General features: G+C 34.0%; 1 protein-coding gene across 1 annotated transcript in view; it reads right to left on the bottom strand.

Moving 5' to 3' along the window:
* Positions 1-3,054: 3,054 nt before the first annotated feature.
* Positions 3,055-7,008, bottom strand: part of PRKX (protein kinase X-linked) — a 55,759-nt gene continuing 51,805 nt past the window's right edge. The window contains exon 9 of the mRNA XM_039714408.1: positions 3,055-6,729. The gene's annotated coding sequence lies outside the window, so the exon portion shown is untranslated. The remainder of the gene's footprint in view (positions 6,730-7,008) is intronic.

The raw sequence follows: 7,008 nt of genomic DNA, 5'->3' as shown, positions 1-7,008 counted from the left end.
TAAAAATAAAAGCAAAAAAAAAGAAAACTCTAAATCTGAACACATTCAAAGCAGGAATTTATTAATCTGAAGAGGTTGCTGTTTCTTGGTAACACATTTCCATGAGATTGCATTTACATTATCAACTGGCAGCTCAAGCTTTATAAACTGGGGGAAAAAATTACCTACTTCTGTTTACTTACCTGCTTATTTTTTTGCAATACCTGCTAGTAGAATAGGTAAAAGCTTGACCAAAAACTAAGAACAGAATGTTAAGCCATCTCGTTAACATGCATCAAAGGAAACTGGTTATCATTACAAATGGAAGATATGCCACTTGTGAATGTTTTATTTACTACATTAACACAGCCTAGCAGCACTGCTTCACTTAAATGGTGCTTCACAAGCATTTTGATTTAGAAGAGAGCCTTAAATTCAACTACAATTTCTTTGTAACTAATAAAATAAAAGCAGGCTGAAGAAGCTACTAGATATTATATACAAAATTTGAAACACTCCATATTTTTGGCATTTGTTCACCAAACTTCAGAAGCACATAATAGCACAGAATCTTTTACTTTTGTATTCCAAATCAAAACCTGAGCTCTCTAATACTTAACTTCTGAAGAGTTGCCATTGTGAAGTGCAGAGTTTCTCTGTACCTCAGTCTTAGGTAAGTTGCTCAGTTATACTCTCACAAAGCTGCTCAAAGAAGAGACTTGGTCATTCGAGGTGAAAAGACTTAAGTTTAGGCTCTGCAGGCTCAAGCAAGCTGCTGTTTTCTTCATGTGAATTGCAACAGTATTGGCAATGAAAGCATGGCCACCTCCTCTGCACAGCTTAGAATTGGGCAGAAAATTAAGAGCATGATGATTGTAAAGACTGTCCTTCTCCAGCTAAGGGATTTTAGGATTCTCTAAACTGGACTGATTACTGACTTAAATTGAAATAAACTCTGACTCCCAAAACTACATTTTTGGATACAATATTAAGTAATACAGGAATTTTAGCTTAAAAGCAAGCATAGACCTAACCAGGCACCATTTTTTCTACAACATTTAGTGATGGAAAAAGTGCATTTGCAAGTATATATTGGTCAGGCATATCAAGTTTTTTCTTGGATTAAAGTCCAAATAAAGCTTTTTTTTTCCCCCAGAAATATTTTTCTCCCATTCATTTGCCCACTTTATTACAATAGTCCAGAATAGGGACAATATGTTGGAGAGAAATTTAAAAAACAAAACAAAAAACAACTAAAAAAAATTGAAGTTGGTTAGTTGTTTAATCTGACACCAACTACACTTTTCAAGGTAACTATCTGTAATGTGGTTATGTACAAACCAGTACTGCAGAGACACACCTGCATGGCACTTTAGAATTCTGCATTCTAGAAGTAGAACAGACCCGCATTTTTGGTGTTTAAGGTCGCATATCAGATTTGGGATGTGCCTCAGAGACTTCAGTGGACTGAACTACAGATTCAGTAAGAGCTGTTAGACTCTTAGCTGCTCCATCAACTCATTGAAACAAGCGCAGTGAATCAGATAAACCTACCTTAAATCAAAGCTGATATAACAGCTCCACTGACTTTTCACAGACTATTGTTCTAATAGTTTGAAATACGATTGCACAAAACTGGAAAAGTATTTGGATACATAGAAAATTGTACAATTCAGTTTACTAAAATTTTACAGTATTTCTGGTTTCAAGGATAAATACAAAGCTTGACACACATTCATATGTGGTGATTTTCAAAGGGTAGATGGAAAGGGGATATGGAAGACAAAACAGAGTTTTTTTACTACTGAGAACAGCAGAAGAGCCTTTTATTTCGCCTGTGAAAAGCTGCCTGAATTCTGAAGCTGAAATTGAAGCAGCTAGCAGGAGTTTGCATGTGGAAGGGCTCAATTTGTGAATTGTGTAAGAATTCACAAAGTACTGGGCAGGATCCAGATGTAACAATGTCAGCTGCTTTCTACCATTCCTTATAGTATCATACCTTTACTGGTTAACAGTGGGTCACGAACAGTGGGCTACTATCAAATGCTGTTTTAAGAGTGTTTTGCCCTGAAAAGGCCTAATGAAGCATGAAGTGAGAGATCTGGGGGTAGTGAACAAAACCTACCTGCCCTGAATAAGTGAAAAAGCACATTTTAAATGGCTTCTACTGGAAAAGATAAAGAGTTACATGTGCATTCAAAAGAGATGGAGTACCCTGGACAAATGAACAAAAACTCCACCACATAGCTGGGGTATGAACAAGATGCCAAACAAAATTTTCTTGTTATCATTCAAAAACTTCCTGTGTTTTAACTAAAAAGTCCTTTTGATTCACATCAAAGACATGACTGAAAACTCACCACGGCTCATTGTAGTACTTGTCCACTTTGCAGTCTCTTGAAGCACACGACATAGTGGTTTATAAGAGAAAAACATCAATGCACAAAATTTAGAATAAAGCCAGGTAGAAAAACAATATTATGTCTAAAAAAAATGAACCCTTAACTAGTCCAAACTGTATCCAGTAGGTTCCATGACTATGTCATTATCGCCAGATTAAAATATCTAGGAGATCAGAAATAAAACACATTTGACCCAAGAGAAGGAATTTAAGACAAACAGCTAAACCAATTTTATTAAAAATGAACTTTTGAAGTTTTGATGGAAGATGAAATAAAGGGTAAGTTAGGTGTGCCTGACATTTTAAGAATATTTTTCATGACATCATAAGAGTATTTCTCAATGTTTAAAGAACGATTGAACTGAGCATTCTGAAAGTGTTCAGGTCACCAAGTTGTGAAAATGACACAGCAATTAGGGTCATATAATCAAAGTTTAATGAGAAGTTCAAATTAACACTTATTGGTGCACTACCTGAAATGGTTTTGAAAATGTAATTTTTGGTGCTTCTTTGACACCATCCGAAATCTGTTTCAACACCTGTGTCTTGTTCTGAAAAGGCTTAAAACACGAAAAGAAGGAACAATTGTTTTTCTCCTTCTCTCATCTCCCCTTCACCATTTTCTTGGATGAAAAACCCTAATCTTCTTCCAGCATAAATAGAAGCAAACAAGGTTTAAACATTTGAAAAGATATAAAGGTTTATTAAATGAATCCAGATTTGACAGATATTACATTAAATTAAACAGCAATAAAGTTTTACTAGGGTTTATGTACAGATCACAGTGATTTTTCATTGTGCAATGAGGGCTGACTTTGTAACTTTGAACAGTACTGACACGTGAGCTACAACAAGCAACCAGCAACACACAACATTAGCCCAAGTGAACCTCGCAAATGGAGCAGTCCAAACTGATTATGCAGCACACAAATGCCTGCTACCACTATCACTACTTACTACACAACAGAGTATTTATAAAGCAGTCAAGGTTTGCCATAGAAAAGTGCAAAACATGGGAAGTCTGTACACAGTACAGTACAAAAAGGAATCATGCTACAGTCATTGAAAGCTGAAAAATAATTCTATAGCATAGGAAGCACTGCATTACAACTCTTCTGAATGGCAAGCAGATGGGCTGAGGAACAGCCATATCTTCATTGCTTTCAAAACTGTAAAATCCCTGTTTATCCATTTAAACATAGTTTAGTACCTATATTTGATCCATAACAATGACTTTCTACAGTGGAAGATCACATTAGTTAAAGCTCAGTAGCACACATATTCATTGATCAAGCTCATTTACAGGAAAATCTACAGCATGTTCTTCATTGAAATCATGAAGCATTTATATCATTTGGTTACAAGGCAATTGAGTTTACAATTCATATTTATCACTTAAAACCTCAGATTGGGCAATTAAAAATATATATATATAAACTCAAAAATAAAGGTTGTTTTATTAACATTTAACATTCTTGTTCACTGATGTAGAATATCAAAGGCCTATGGGCTCTCTTGCAAGACAACAGTCCTTATGCAACAATCTATATGCAGAAGTACACATTAACAGAAAGAACTAAAATAAAATGAACTTCAGGTAACACCCTACTTGAATAGGAACTAAAATAAGTCTTCTAGTCTTCTTAAAAAAATCCATAAATCCAGAATTCCTAGTGCAGTGTTTACCTGCATGAGCACTCCGACAGAACTACATTAGTGGGCCATGAAGTCCCAGCAGAAGCACTTGTGCAAATAAATAAAACAGCCAGGTAATAACACCTCATTAAGTCCAGGACTGTAGAGAAAATAACTGATCACTTAAAATAATGCTTCAAAATGTTTTGGTTTTATTTTTTACTTCAGAATTTTAATTAAAAAAATTGAAAGCAGTTTTGTACTAGAAAGCATGCTGACGAGGTCAGTAGTTAGGTGTATGTACACATGGCTCGGAAACAATGTAAAGTCAAAGGATTATCATTATTAACAACATTGTATTAACTTCCTCAGTCTCCATCATGACGAGTGTCAGTGCATCCACTGCCAGCAATGGATAAGAGTCATAAAAAGAAATTTCACAATCTCCTGTTGTTCAAGCATTTAAAACTTCTAACTGCCACTGTGGCAAATTACTCAATTTCAACTTCATTTCCTCAGATCTGAAGAGGACGTTTGAAATTTGAAAAAAAAAAATCCTATATTTAGCACACTTTCTTGCAGTACGTAAATTTGCAAATAAGAAATTGATGTATGTAGTATTCAGAATCCATAAAATACCATACACTTGCATTAAGAAAACTCCCCAACTGTTTGCTCCCCCTTACACAAAATAAGCTGTGTTTTATGTGTTTCAGTTTTTCCAACTGATTTAGAATAACTAATTCAACAGATACAAATACAGTGGGCCAGGTTCATTTTTCCAAGAGAATAAGGTACTTACACTAGGTTAAAACTGTAATTTCCTATGGATTGTCTTGTATTTCATTACACATTCCTACACAATATTTACTGAGTGGCAGCTGGGGCCACCAACTTGCACAACATCAAGACAGCGTTGTGATATTCCAGAATTATCATTTTGAAATTTCCTGATTTTGTTACACATTGTGCATTTTTGACACGAGTTATACAATCTCGTTTAGTAAGATTTGCTTTATGAAGAAATAATCTAATATCCTAGAAGTTACAGGTTCTCAATAGCACTTCTGTACGGTTTAAACAAAAAAAAATTGAGATCACTTTTCCACAAGGAGACTCTAGTAACAGATCTGCCATAAAATCATAAATATGATAATTTTAGGAGCAATTACTAGAATGCCTCCTCTTTCAGATCAAAAAGGTAGAGAGTAGTTTTTGGGAAAAACTGTCTGTATGATCTAATTAAACAGTATTATGTAGAGCCATAAGGCATAGTAGTAGAACTCCAGAGAGCTGATGTGTTTTGAGGAAAAAAAAAAAAAAGGTCTAAATATGGTAATTTCACTAGAAGTTATCTAAACCGACATCTTAAAAAATGTCATCTTGTTTTTTGTAATTGAAGGACTTCAAAATCAACTCCCTTATATTAAGACAAGTATCGCAACATGTAACATGAAAAAAAAATTAAAAAAGAGATTCTGCCTAGTATTTAATCTACCTTCATCCTTCTGTGCATCCATATATAGAGATACATACATATGCACATACTGGTATCTAGTGCTACTTAAAATGAATCAATATTGCAAGTACTTCCAAAAAAGTGTGCTCAAGCTGCTAGAAAGATGTTAACACAGGATGAAAAAAGAGACTCTGTGCATCTAAGGTTTGAACTCTGTACATATGAAATTGCTGGCAGCAGGGACTAGGACATTTTCAAAAAAGGAGCAGCAGAAAGATAAGGCTGTACTACATATTCAGTCTTCCCTCTGATATTATGAAGTGTTCAGCATTCTACAATAACTATTTCACTAACAAAAAAGTTCTGTTATGGCTCATGCTTTACATTTGGAGAAGACAACAAGCTTGTGAGGGAAGAATTCCTGTCAGAGCCAGTTAAAGCCCTTTTAGCAGGATGGACTGACTTGCATGTTTACACTGAGTTTTCATGTGAGGAATTTCATTTCAGACAGTGTACAATCACTCAAAATTCTGGTTTTCAAAGAGACATAATTGTAACAGAACTTCATAAATTAGCCAGTAAGATACATCTTCAACAACAATAAACATGCCCTGGTCTTTCTGCTTTCAAGTACTATGGTTGTAAGTGTGAGGCATTGGAAATTTTAGGTACAAATCTCTTTTAAAACGTAATTATTTCTGTTTTTTACAAAGAATTATAAAATGCATATAAGATGATGAAAAACTCATTTATCCTTTTTTAAGACTTTTATTCCTAAAGAACTTCTTGAAAAACATTATTTGAAAAATAAAAATCATAGACTCTGCAAAGTACAAAAATTTACATCTTTGCACAATTCCTGTGCTTTAGTTGTACTGTATCCATTATATACATATATACTAATTTGTGCTTTTAATTACACAACTTTAGTATAAACTTATAAAATTAAGTCTATGAGTTAACTATGCAAAAAGGATCTGGGAATAGCAGGAAACTTAATTCAACCATAAGTTAAAAAAAATAATCCTAAAAATATCATTTTACTTAGTCTACTTCAGAGTAGACTATCATTATTACAATTTAATAAACTAAAGTCAAATGTTTACAGCAAAAAATTATTCCTGCCTGCCTCCATCTTTTATGACATTGACTAATACACATATCTGAATGCAGTATCATTCTTAGCCACAAAGAAAATCATCTTTTATATCTGAACTCCATTGTTCTTCAGACTTGCTCTTCACACTCCAGTTTCCTTCCAGACAAAAAAAGAGAACACAACTGAAGGTAGACTATTTGAACTCAGTAACAAGTATCAACCTATCACATTTATAAGAGAGAATATTCAGAGTACAGAATTAATCTGACAATCTTACCACTCTAGAACCTGCATTCTTAGTAGTAAAACCTTACAGTTAAGAACTATCACATTTCCTTATCTGTCAAATCAATCTTGGTATTTCTTTTTACACACTACTTTAAAAAATTCAAGGACAGAAGGATTTAAGTATTCGTATGCAAATAAACCTTCAAG

The sequence above is a fragment of the Passer montanus genome, unplaced genomic scaffold (genome assembly GCF_014805655.1).
Source record: "Passer montanus isolate IOZ18808 unplaced genomic scaffold, ASM1480565v1 scaffold3, whole genome shotgun sequence".
Taxonomy (NCBI): domain Eukaryota; kingdom Metazoa; phylum Chordata; class Aves; order Passeriformes; family Passeridae; genus Passer; species Passer montanus.
The sequence above is the reverse complement of the archived record's forward strand: the minus strand, read 5'-3'. Positions and strand labels throughout refer to the sequence as shown.